We start from the raw sequence: 14,435 nt of genomic DNA on the forward strand, positions 1-14,435 counted from the left end.
TCAAGTTATTTTTACTTCTGTGTCTCTCGACCCCATTCCCCACCTTTACTTTCACTTCCCCTATCTCTAGGGGCCTTATATTTTCTCTCTCCTCTTTTCCCTTCCTCCCCCATCTCCAAAATCAGATCAGAGATCAATGTAAGATTTGGACCTGGCTTGCCTGGCACTGCTAGAGGGTCTTTACCCAGAGATTCTAAGTTGGTGAGGGGAATAGAACATCACTAACTTGTCTCAAGTCAGCACACAGGGTGAGCTACAAACTCACATGATTTCTTGCAGCATCACAGTAATACCAAAGCTCCCAGTATTAGTCATCCATTTATAGCCTCCTGTCTGAATTTCTGATGCCTAGTTCATCCAAGTAGTAGAAGGAAGAAAACAAATAGAATCATGATTTTCAACCATGATTGAACATTAGAATTGCCTGGGGGTGCTTCTTTTTAAAAAATGATGCTTGAGCCCCCAGTTTTACCAATAAATCAGAATAAATACTGAAGCTCACACTTTAATTCTTTATATGCCTTTCAGGTGGTTTTCATAAGCAGAAGAGGCTGAGAACCACTAAATCAGAAACTAGAAAGGCAGCTTGGCCCTGGGCTAGAGTTACAGGTACAAATAATCGTGGCTTTTGGAGTGTTGGACCACTTACTTTTTAATGAGTGAGTGGCACTTGCTACTTAAAAATCATGCGAGATACACCCTTTGCTTCTAAATCAAATTTCTAAGCCTGATTTTCCAGCTTCTTCATTCTCCCATAGGCAATTTATGGTCCAGCCATTTCACATTGTTTCTTGCCTTGTCCACCTCTCTGACTTGACTGTTAGCTCCTGGAGAGCATGGACTGTGGCTTCTCATCTCTGTAGACCTGAGTATAACCCAATGCCAGACACAAATAAGGGACACAAAAATAAGTCCAGAATCGTGTGGATTTGTCTGATCATCTTGGTTGGTCAGTAAGTCAGTCTGAAATGAGGCTTATATAATATATGTTTTCATGGACAACTGTCAACTTCAATGTATGGATAGATAAAGAAGATTTACTCATTCAACATTTATTGTGAAATTATCATAAAGTGGACATTGTGCTGAGACCTAAGGACACACTGTGAAGTGGATGTGAGTTGCCTTTGGGGAACTCACATTTTAGTGCATGTCATTTATAAATACTGAAAAGCATACAAAGAGGTGAGAAAAACATGCTTTGATTCAGTGTGATAAATATTAAATATAGACATTAGATTAACTATTATATTTCTCATTTATGCTTAATTATGCAATACAATAATAAAAATATTGTTAAACATATGTCAGATTGACTTTGTTGTAAGCCATATGTAAGTACAACACATACCTCTGCTAACATGTTTTTAGTATTCTATTCCCAATATATCAATAGTATGGCTGTTTGTTTGCTGACAAATTGATTCAACTACTTGTTCCTGGGGAATCTTCCATGATTTATACAATTTATCCCTTATTTAAGAAAGGATATTTCAGGCCTTCCCTGGTGGTGCAGTGGTTAAGAATCCGCCTGCCAGTGCAGGGGACAAGGGTTCGAGCCCTGGTCCAGGAAGATCCCACACGCCGCAGAGCAACTAAGCCCGTGTGCCACAACGACTGAGCCTACACTCTAGAGCCTGCGAGCCACAACTACTGAAGCCTGCATGCCTAGAGCCTGTGCTCCACAACAAGAGAAGCCACCGCAATGAGAAGCCTGCGCACCACAACGAGAGTAGCCCCCGCTCGCTGCAACTAGAGAAAGCCCGCACACAGCAACGAAGACCCAACACAGCCAAAAATAAATAAATAAATTTATATATTAAAAAAAGAATATTTCAGAGAGGTTAAATAAATAAGAAAGATAAATGAAGTATCACAGGGAGAAACATATAGGAGTTGATGAAATTAAATAATGTGGGCATAAAGAACACGGATTTGGGAAGATGATTGGGAATGGATGGCAGGAGTTATACATAAATGTATATGTACATGTCAATCCCACACTGCTGTATTTAAAATAGATTACCAACAAGGACCTACTGTATAACACAGGGAACTCTGCTCAATATTCTGTAATAACTAAATGGGAAAAGAATTTGCAAAAGAATAGATACATGTATAACTGAATCACTTTGCTGTATACCTGAAACTAACACAAGATTGTTAATCAACTATACTCCAACATAAAATAAAATAGAATAAAAGTATATGTAAACTTCCATTGTATTTAAAGGTACCCCTTGCACTATTTTAAAAAGGAATATTAAAAGAAAATATTTTCCTCCAATCATTAATTAATTCTCCTTTTTCCTTTTTTCTAGCCAATATGCTATAATCAGAGCTTATAATGATGTTGACTCTGAGTTATGAAGAAAGGAAAAGGGTGGTTAAATATAAAACTAAAATATTAAAACAGATTTAAGAAATGCAGCTCAACATCAGAATTTCTTTGACAAGACACATATCTCTTTGGATAGAGAATACGTTTTACTTTTCAAAGTTATGTAAAATTACGTAACTCTTTGGGGCTTACATATCGTGAATCAAAGTCCTGGAGTAATGGAGAGAGTGTAGGACAAACGGGACCTTGGGCACCAGAAGCAGAAGAGGACAATCCAAAGACGAATGGACTTTTCCAGACAAGGATCAGACTTCTCCCTGGAGGGAGAGCTGACCTCCCACAGTAGAGCAATGGCTACATCAGCTGCTTGCTGCACTTTTACAGATCAAAATCATGAACCAAATACCCTGTAATGAACCACCCCCAGCTGCCACTCTGTGCCCTCCCAACAGTGATTTTGATTGAAATGAACTTCTTTTAAAAAATAGCAGGGCTTCCCTGGTGGCGCAGTGGTTGAGAGTCTGCCTGCCAATGTGGGGGACACGGGTTCGAGCCCTGGTCTGGGAGGATCCCACGTGCCGCGGAGCGGCTGGGCCTGTGATCCACAATTACTGAGCCTGCGCGTCTGGAGAGGCCGCGATAATGAGAGGCCCCGCGCGCCGCGATGAGGAGTGGCCCCCACTTGCCGCAACTAGAGAGGGCCCTCGCACAGAAGCGAAGACCCAGCACAGCCATAAATAAATAAAATAGTGTTTAAAAAAAAAAAAAAATAGCAATGCCTAGGTCAACTAATCTATGACAAAGGAGGCAAGGATATACAATGGAGAAAAGACAGTCTCTTCAATAAGTGGTGCTGGGAAAACTGGACAGCTACATGTAAAAGAATGAAATTAGAACTTTCCCTAACACCATACACAAAAATAAACTCAAAATGGATTAGAGACCTAAATGTAAGGCCAGACACTATAAAACTCTTAGAGGAAAACATATGAAGAACACTCTTTGACATAAATCACAGCAAGATCTTTTTTGATCCACCTCCTAGAGTAATGGAAATAAAAATAAACAAATGGGACCTAATGAAACTTCAAAGCTTTTGCACAGCAAAGGAAACCATAAACAAGATGAAAAGACAAGCCTCAGAATGGGAGAAAGTATTTGCAAAGGAATCATCGGACAAAGGATTAATCTCCAAAATATATAAACAGCTCATGCAGCTCAATATTAAAAAAACAAACAACCGAATCCAGAAATGGGCAGAGGACCTAAATAGACATATCTCCAAAGAAGACATACAGATGGCCAAAAGCACATGAAAAGCTGCTCAACATCATTAATTATTAGAGAAATGCAAATCAAAACTACAATGAGGTATCACCTCATTCCAGTTAGAATGGGCATCATCAGAAAATCTACAAACAACAAATGCTGGAGAGGGTGTGGAGAAAAGGGAACCCTCTTGCACTGTTGGTGGGAATGTAAATTGATACAGCCACTATGGAGAACAGTATGGAGGTTCCTTAAAAAACTAAAAATAGAATTACCATATGACCCAGCAATCCCACTACTGGGCATAAACCCAGAGGAAACCATCATTCAAAACGACACATGCACCCCAATGTTCATTGCAGCACCATTTACAATAGTCAGTACATGGAAGCAACCTAAGTGCCCATCGACAGAAGAATGGATAAAGAAGATGTGGTACATATATACAATGGACTATTACTCAGCCATAAAAAGGAATGAAACTGGGTCATTTGTAGAGATGTGGATGGATCTAGACATACAGAGTGAAGTAAGCAGAAAGAAAAACAAATATCGTATATTAATGCATATATGTGGAAACTAGAAAAATGGTACAGATGAACTGGTTTGCAGGGCAGAAATAGAGACACAGATGTAGAGAAAAAACGTATGGACACCAAGGGGGGAAAGAGGCCGAGGGGGGTGGTGGTGGTGTGATGAATTGGGAGATTGGGATTGACATGTATACACTAATATGTATAAAATGGATAACTAATAAGAACCTGCTGTATAAAAAAATAAATAAAATTAAATTTAAAAAAAAGCAATGCTTAATGCAAACATCTTTGTCACTGGTATTGACAGTGTGGCTCTAAAATTTAGGCTTGCTCTAGGTCTGGCATCTTTTGAAACATATAAGAAGAATAATGGAGTGAACATACAGGGTCTCATTTCACTCTGAGCAATATAATTTACTCTGTGGGAATCATGAAAGCAAAATTAGAAAGAGATGAAGGCGTTGGTTAGCCTGCAAGGCCTGCCTATCCTTGTTCGATTGGTTTGCTTTTCATTTTCTGAAGCACAACCTAGGGCCTTATAACCAACTTGCTGCCTCAGTTGAAATATGCTCTTGTCACTGGGAAATGTATTTCCAATTCCCAAACAGAAGTTGCTGGACAGAAGTACAATTACATTCCAAAGCAACATACACATTTGATATGTTGCAAGTCTTTTAGAGACATGTTTTTTACCCCCTGTGTTAAAATAGAATTGAAGGGATTAACCAAGATGGCGGAATAGAAGGACGTGCTCTCACTCCCTCTTGCGAGAGCACCAGAATCACAACTGGCTGCTGGACAATCATCGACAGGAAGACACTGGACTTCACCAAAGAGGATACCCCACGTCCAAGGACAGAGGAGAAGCCACAGTGAGACAGTAGGAGGGGCGCAATAAGAGTAAAATCAAATCCCATAACTGTTGGGTGGGTAACTCACAGACTGGCGAACACTTATACCACAGAAGTCCACCCACTGGAGTGAAGGTTCTGAGCCCCACGTCAGGCTGCCCAACCTGGGGGTCCGGCAACGGGAGGAGGAATTCCTAGAGAATCAGACTTTGAAGCCTAGTGGGAATTGATTGCAGGACTTCGACAGGACTGGGGGAAACAGAGACCCCACTCTTGGAGGGCACACACAAAGTAGTGTGCGTATCGGGACCCAGGGGAAGGAGCAGTGACCCTGGGGGAGACTGAACCAGACCTACCTGCTGGTGTTGGGGGGTCTCCTGCAGAGGCAGGGGGTGGCTCTGTTTCACCGTGGGGACAAGGACACTGGCAGCAGAGGTTCTGGGAAGTTCTCCTTGGTGTGAGCCCTCCCAGAGTCTGCCATTAACCCCACCAAAGAGCCCAGGTAGGCTCCAGTGTTGGGTTGCCTCAGGCAAAACAATCAACAGGGAGGGAACCCAGCCCGACCCATCAACAGTCAAGTGGATTAAAGTTTTACGGAGCTCTGACCACCACAGCAACAGTCAGCTCTACCCACCACCAGAGCCTCCCATCAAGCCTCTTAGATAGCCTCAAGCACCAGAGGGCAGACAGCAGAAGCAAGAAAAACTACAATCCTGCAGCCTGTGGACCAAAAACCACAGTTACAGAAAGATAGACAAGATGAAAAGGCAGAGGGCTATATACCAGATGAAGGACCAAGAAAAAACCCCAGAAAAACAACTAAATGAAGTGGAGATAGACAACCTTCCAGAAAAAGAATTCAGAATAATGATAGTGAAGATGATCCAGGACCTCGGAATAAGAATGGAGGCAAAGATTGAGAAGATGCAAGAAATGATTAACAAAGACCTAGAAGAATTAAAGAACAAACAAACAGAGATGACCAATACAATAACTGAAATGAAAACTACACTAGAAGGAATCAATAGCAGAATAACTGAGGCAGAAGAACGGATAAGTGACCTGGAAGACAGAATGCTGGAATTCACTGCTGTGGAACAGACTAAAGAAAAAAGAATGAAAAGAAATGAAGACAGCCTAAGAGACCTCTGGAACAACATTAAACGCAACAACATTCGCATTATAGGGGTCCCAGAAGGAGAAGAGAGAGAGGAAGGACCAGAGAAAATATTTGAAGAGATTATAGTCGAAAACTTCCCTAACATGGGAAAGGAAATAGCCACCCAAGTCCAGGAAGCACAGAGAGTCCCATACAGGATAAACCCAAGGAGAAACACGCCGAGACACATAGTAATCAAAGTGGCAAAAATTAAAGACAAAGAAATATTATTGAAAGCAGCAAGGGAAAAACGACAAATAACATACAAGGGAACTCCCATAAGGTTAACAGCTGATTTCTCAGCAGAAACTCTACAAGCCAGAAGGGAGTGGCATGATATACTTAAAGTGATGAAAGGGAAGAACCTACAACCAAGATTACTCTACCCAGCAAGGATCTCATTTAGATTTGATGGAGAAATCAAAAGCTTTACAGACAAGCAAAAGCTAAGAGAATTCAGCACCACCAAACCAGCTCTACAACAAATGCTAAAGGAACTTCTCTAAGTGGGAAACACAAGAGAAGAAAAGGACCTACAAAAACAAGCCCAAAAGAATTGAGAAAATGGTCATAGGAACATACATATCAATAATTACCTTAAACGTGAATGGATTAAATGCTCCAACCAAAAGACACAGGCTTGCTGAATGGATACAAAAACAAGACCCATATATATGCTGTCTACAAGAGACCCACTTTAGACCTAGGGACACATACAGACTGAAAGTGAGGGGATGGAAAAAGATATTCCATGCAAATGGAAATCAAAAGAAAGCTGGAGTAGCAATACTCATATCAGATAAAATAGACTTTAAAATAAAGAATGTTACAAGAGACAAGGAAGGACACTACATAATGATCAAGGGATCAATCCAAGAAGAAGATATAACAATTATAAATATATATGCACCCAACATAGGAGCACCTCGATACATAAGGCAACTGCTAACAGCTCTAAAAGAGGAAATCGACAGTAACACAATAATAGTGGGGGACTTTAACACCTCACTTACACCAATGGACAGATCATCCAAAATGAAAATAAATAAGGAAACACAAGCTTTAAATGACACAAGAGACCAGATAGATTTAATTGATATTTATAGGACATTCCATCCAAAAACAGCAGATTACACGTTCTTCTCAAGTGCGCACGGAACATTCTCCAGGATAGATCACATCTTGGGTCACAAATCAAGCCTCAGTAAATTTAAGAAAATGGAAATCATATCAAGCATCTTTGCTGACCACAACACTATGAGATTAGAAATGAATTGCAGGGGAAAAAATGTAAAAAAGACAAACACATGGAGGCTAAACAATACGTTACTAAATAACCAAGAGATCACTGAAGAAATCAAAGAGGAAATAAAAAAATACCTAGAGACAAATGACAATGAAAACACGACGACCCAAAACCTATGGGATGCAGCAAAAGCAGTTCTAAGAGGGAAGTTTATAGCTATACAAGCCTACCTAAAGAAACAAGAAAAATCTCAAGTAAACAATCTAACCTTACACCTAAAGGAACTAGAGAAAGAAGAACAAACAAAACCCAAAGTTAGCAGAAGGAAAGAAATCATAAAGATCAGAGCGTAAATAAATGAAATAGAAACAAAGAAAACAATAGCAAAGATCAACAAAACTAAAAGCTGGTTCTTTGAGAAGATAAACAAAATTGATAAGCCATTAGCCAGACTCATCAAGAAAAAGAGGGAGAGGACTTAAATCAATAAATTCAGAAATGAAAAAGGAGAAGTTACAACAGACACCGCAGAAATACAAGGCATCCTAAGAGACTACTACAAGCAACTATATGCCAATAAAATGGACAACCTGGAAGAAATGGACAAATTCTTAGAAAGGTATAACCTTCCAAGACTGAACCAGGAAGAAACAGAAAATATGAACAGACCAATCACAAGTAATGAAATTGAGACTGTGATTAAAAATCTTCCAACAAACAAAAGTCCAGGACCAGATGGCTTCACAGGTGAATTCTATCAAACATTTAGAGGAGAGCTAACACCTATCCTTCTCAAACTCTTCCAAAAAATTACAGAGGAAGGAACACTCCCAAACTCATTCTATGAGGCCACCATCAACCTGATACCAAAACCAGACAAAGACACTACAAAAAAAGAAAATTACAGACCAATATCACTGATGAATATAGATGCAAAAATCCTCAACAAAATACTAGCAAACAGAATCCAACAACACATTAAAAGGATCATACACCACGATCAAGTGGGATTTATCCCAGGGATGCAAGGATTCTTCAATATATGCAAATCAATCAATGTGATACACCATATTAACAAATTGAAGAATAAAAACCATATGATCATCTCAATAGATGCAGAAAAAGCTTTTGACAAAATTCAACACCAATTTATGATAAAAACTCTCCAAAAAGTGGGCGTAGAGGGAACCCACCTCAACATAATAAAGGCCATATATGACAAACCCACAGCAAACATCATTCTCAATGGTGAAAAACTGAAAGCATTTCCTCTAAGATCAGGAACGAGACAAGGATGTCCACTCTCACCACTATTATTCAACATAGTTCTGGAAGTCCTAGCCACGGCAATCAGAGAAGAAAAAGAATTAAAAGGAATACAAATTGGAAAAGAAGAAGAAAAACTGTCACTGTTTGCAGATGACATGATATTATACATAGAGAATCCTAAAACTGCCACCAGAAAACTGCTAGAGCTAATTAATGAATATGGTAAAGTTGCAGGATACAAAATTAATGCACAGATATCTCTTGCATTCCTATACACTAATGATGAAAAATCTGAAAGAGAAATTATGTAAACACTCCCATTTACCATTGCAACAAAAAGAATAAAATACCTAGGAATAAACCTACCTAGGGAGACAAAAGACCTATATGCAGAAAACTTATAAGACACTGATGAAAGAAATTAAAGATGATACCAACAGATGGAGAGATATACCATGTTCTTGGATTGGAAGAATCAACATTGTGAAAATGACTATACTACCCAAAGCATCTACAGATTCAATGCAATCCCTATCAAATTACCAATGGCATTTTTTATGGAGCTAGAACAAATCATCTTAAAATTTGTATGGAGACACAAAAGACCCCGAATAGCCAAAGCAGTCTTCAGGGAAAAAAACGGAGCTGGAGGAATCAGACTCCCTGACTTCAGACTATACTACAAAGCTACAGTAATCAACACAATATGGTACTGGCACAAAAACAGAAACATAGATCAATGGAACAAGATAGAAAGCCCAGAGATAAACCCACGTACCTATGCTCAACTAATCTATGACAAAGGAGGCAAAGATATACAATGGAGAAAAGACTGTCTGTTCAATAAGTGGTGCTGGGAAAACTGGACAGCTACATGTAAAAGAATGAAATTAGAATACTCCCTAACACCGTACACAAAAATAAACTCAAAATGGATTAGAGACCGAAATGTAAGACTGGACACTATAAAACTCTTAGAGGAAAACATAGGAAGAACACTCTTTGACATAAATCACAGCAAGATCTTTTTTGATCCACCTCCTAGAGTAATGGAAATAAAAACAAAAATAAACAAATGGAACCTAATGAAACTTCAAAGCTTTTGCACAGCAAAGGAAACCATAAACAAGACGAAAAGACAAGCCTCAGAATGGGAGAAAATATTTGCAAATGAATCAACGGACAAAGGAGTAATCTCCAAAATATTTGAACAGCTCACGCAGCTCAATATTAAAGAAACAAACACCCCAATCCAAAAATGGGCAGAAGACCTAAATAGACATTTCTCCAAAGAAGACATACAGATGGCCAAGAAGCACATGAAAAAGTGCTCAACATCACTAATTATTAGAGAAATGCAAATCAAAACTACAATGAGGTATCACCTCACACCAGTTAGAATGGGCATCATCAGAAAATCTACAAACAACAAATGCTGGAGAGGGTGTGGAGAAAAGGGAATCCTCTTGCACTGTTGGTGGGAATGTAAATTGATACAGCCACTATGGAGAACAATATGGAGGTTTCTTAAAAAACTAAAAATAGAATTACCATATGACCCAGCAATCCCACTCCTGGGCATTTACGCAGAGAAAACCATAATTCAAAAACACACATGCACCCGAATGTTCATTGCAGCACTATTTACAATAGCCAGGTCATGGAAGCAACCTAAATGCCCATCAACAGACGAATGGATAAAGAAGTTGTGGTACATATATACAATGGAATATTACTCAGCCATGAAAAGGAACGAAATCGAGTCATTTGTTGAGACGTGGATGGATCTAGAGACTGTCATACAGGGTGAAGTAAGTCAGAAAGAGAAAAACAAATATCATATATTAACGCATGTATATGGAACCTAGAAAAATGGTACAGATGAGCTGGTTTGCAGGGCAGAAGTTGAGACACAGATGTAGAGAACGGACATATGGACACCAAGGGGGGAAAACTGCAGTGAGCTGGGTATGGTGGTGTGCTGAATTGGGCGATTGGGATTGACACGTATACACTGATGTGTATAAAATTGATGCCTAATAAGAACATGCAGTATAAAAGAAACAAACAAAACAACTAATACTAAACTTTCATTGGGTTATTTGTATGGAAATATGTTAATATAAATGTTTCAGACACTACATGAAATTTCTAAAAATCTTATATGTCCTGGTATAATGTTATAAGTCATAATCCTAGTTATTACTTTAAAATGTATATCTCAGAAATAACTAATTTTCTTGTCAACTGCATTATTATGAACTTTCATCAAATCTTTAACTGTGGTCATTTTTAAGTCTTTTCTCATTTACAGACAGTTCTGGGTGTACTCTGATGCTTTTGCAAATATGTTCCTATAAAAGCGTCTCATCTTCAAGAAATTCATGGAAAAGACTCTGACAAGTACAGGTTTCTGGTAACTGACTGTACTGCTGAACTGAATGAATAAGCATTTTCAGAACTCAAATGAAAAACTGATGAATTCATAAAAGTGCTAACAAAAGATAAAGATGAAAAAAAATTAATTACATGGGACTGAGTGAACTGATGATGATGAGTATAATTTTTGTGACTTTCTGTCTGAATTAAAAAAAAAAATCCCACAAGGACTCAGAGGCAAAAAACATACAAATCAATTTTCCCTGGAAAGTAAAGGAGCTGTTACAGTGGAGGATTACTGGACTGAATGTCAATATTATGACATAGTATGAGTGAGTTTCATGTTTGGTAATTGCAATCATTGTTGCTTTTGTTGTAGTCATCCATGTACAATGCTTGGTGTCAGTCTATTTATCCCTTGTAAAAATAAAATACAGTGTGTGTGTGTGTGTGTGTGTGTGTAAAAAAATAAATAAATAAATAAATTACAAAAAAAAAATAGAATTGAAGGAAAATATGACCAAAGGCTTATATATAGTAATAAGGAAGTATATGGTAAGACTTAGTTCTTCCCACAGAATCTATCTTAGAGAAAATAACTCAGTAATTACTTTCTCTTACAGTAGAGATGTGTTGCTTTGTGGACAATGGAGCACTAAATAGATTCTACAATATACATTTAATGGATATATCAGTAGCTGTCCTGGCCTAGGCAATAAACTCAACAAGTGTCATCAAGTGACATGGGTCCAGATTTTAGTTTACTACTATTTAAGAAACCTACTTTTAAGTGTGAAGCCTTTTGAGAAACCTGAGAGATACTACTTCAAGGTTTATATTAACAGTCATAAGTCATGCTGATATTACGTACTTTTTACATGATGTGATAAGAATGGCACTTTACCTCTGTGGTCTTCTTCCCCAAAATCCATAACCTCAGTCTAAAACATCAGACAATTCCCAACGGAGGGACATTCTGCAAAGTACCTGAACATTACTCCTCAAAACTGTCCAGGTCATAAAAACAAGAACAATCTGAAAAACTGTCACAGCCAGGAAGAGCCTCAGAGGACATGAGACTAAATGTAATGTGGTATCTTGGCTGGGGTCCTGTGACAGAAAGAGGACATTGGGTAAAAACTAAGGAAAGCTGAATAAAGGATAGACTTTGGTTAATAATAATGCATCAATATTGGTTAATTAATTGTGATAAATATACCATATTAATGTAAGATATTAATGATAGTGGAAACTGGGTATAGAATATGGGAACTCTCTGTACTATCTTTGCAACTTTTCTCTAAAATCTAAATCTATTCTAAAAAGTTTATTAACAGTGAAGCTCTTTATTTTTTCCTGTACTAATATTGTATTAATATTGCAGAATTCATTTTACAGATGAGAAAATTGAGAGTCATAGAATTTAAGTGATTTTGAGCTACATGACTACACATGCAAATAGAAGAATAAATACCTGAAATCAGGTCTGCTCATTTTCAAGGGCAGCGCTCTTCTTACCAGGTTTAAAGCCTGAGTTTCTTACAAGGGTTTGAACACACATCCTGACTGGCAACTTAACAGCTTATCTCACTAACTCACTTCCTTCAAGTCTTTGCTCAAACCTCACCTCCTCCTCTAATGGTGAGTCTGTTCTGACCATTGCATTTAATATGACACAGAAATTCTGCTTTCTTTTCCCTTAACACTTCTCATCTTCTAACATATCATATAATTGACTAATTTATTATCATGCTTGTTGCTTATTGTTTATTTTCCCCCATTAGAGTATGTTATAGATCACAGATCTTTATTATATTCACTGAGCACACCAAACAGTGCCGAGCACACAGAAGGTTCTTAATAAATGTCTGCTGAATGACTGAATCAACCAATCTCAGCCCAGTTGGAATTTCTGGGGAAATATCTTCTGTTCTTTGAGTAAGGTCTTTGCATATTCTCAACTCACATGATTCATTCTACAGAGGTGGGAAATTACTTCATTTTTTTGTTCAGCCTCTTCATTTTAATTTACCTGTCATGACCTGTGCTTGTAACCGTCCTTTCTGTATCTTAATTTTTTTGTGCTTTTGACACTTCATTCCTCCAAGTCTTCTTCCTGAACTCATATTGCTAACACTAACTACACAAAAAAGATAACAAGTGTTGGTGAGTGGGTGGAGAAAAGAGAACCCTTGTACACTGTTAGTGGGAATGTTAATTGATATAGTTATTATGAAAAACAGTATGTAAGTTCCTCAAAAATTTAAAAATGGAACTACCAGTATTTCCACTTCTGGGCATATCTCCAAAGGAAATGAAATCACTATCTTGAAGAAATATATGCCGTATCACGTTCATTGCAGCATTATTCATAGTCATGATGTAGAAACAACTTAAGTGTCTGTCAACGGATTAATGGATGAAGAAAATGTTGTATGTATATATAGTGAAATATTATTCAGCCTTAAAAAAGAAGGAAAGCCCACCATTTGCAACAACACGAATGAATTTGGAGTGCATTATTCTAAGGGAAATAACCCAGAGAGAGACAAATACTGTATCTTCTCACTTGTATGTGAAATCTAAAAAAGTAGAACTCACTGAAGCAGAGAGTAGAATAGTGGTTGTCAAGGGCTGGGGAAAGGGGGAAACAGGGAGATATTGGTCAAAGGCTACAAACTTACAGTTATAAGATTAATAATTCTGGTGATCTACTACTGTACCATATACTTGAAATTTGCTAAGAGAGTGGATCTTAAGTGTTCTCAGCACACACACACATACAAAGGTAACTATGTGAGGTGATGGATATATTAATTTGCTTGATTGTGGTAATCATTCCACAGTGTATACATATATCAAATTATCAATGGTAGATCTTAAATATATACAATTTTTTATTGGTCAATTATACCTAAATAAAGCTGGAAAATAAAAATAAAGTAAAATAACTATAGTGTCAGTAGTCATTGATATGCAACTATATCCATTTATTCCTTGTTATTCTGAAATAAATTTCTATAATATCAAACATTCTTATTTTTTCATATAGCCTGTAAATTAGGAAAGCAGATCTCATATTTTTTCTATGTATTTCCTAACTATTTGTCTGTAGGAACTGATATTATCACAGGATTACTGAGGAAGCCTGAAGGGGTCTCCTGTTTCTTTTCTTTCACTCATATTGCATTGCCTTTCTCCTGCTGTTGAAATTAAAGAGCATTTCCCAGCAACATGTCAGCCATTGTTATGTCCATTTTCCCGATACATGTATATCAGAAAACCATAAATGAGCGTGATCAAATATGTTGTAAAAACTCTGTGTCTAAAGGGATTAACCAGTACTTATGCCATGCATTATGTATTGTGTTCATTATTTCTGCAG

General features: G+C 37.7%; 2 long non-coding RNA genes across 4 annotated transcripts in view; one reads left to right on the plus strand and one right to left on the minus strand.

Moving 5' to 3' along the window:
* LOC309644264 overlaps positions 1-14,435 on the plus strand; it is a 665,166-nt gene that overhangs the window by 607,573 nt on the left and 43,158 nt on the right. The window lies entirely within an intron of this gene.
* Positions 1-14,435, minus strand: part of LOC309644279 — a 249,827-nt gene that overhangs the window by 14,024 nt on the left and 221,368 nt on the right. The gene's annotated exons all lie outside the window — the stretch shown is intronic.

This window comes from Balaenoptera physalus, assembly GCF_965194825.1.
Source record: "Balaenoptera physalus genome assembly, chromosome: 15".
Lineage (NCBI taxonomy): Eukaryota > Metazoa > Chordata > Mammalia > Artiodactyla > Balaenopteridae > Balaenoptera > Balaenoptera physalus.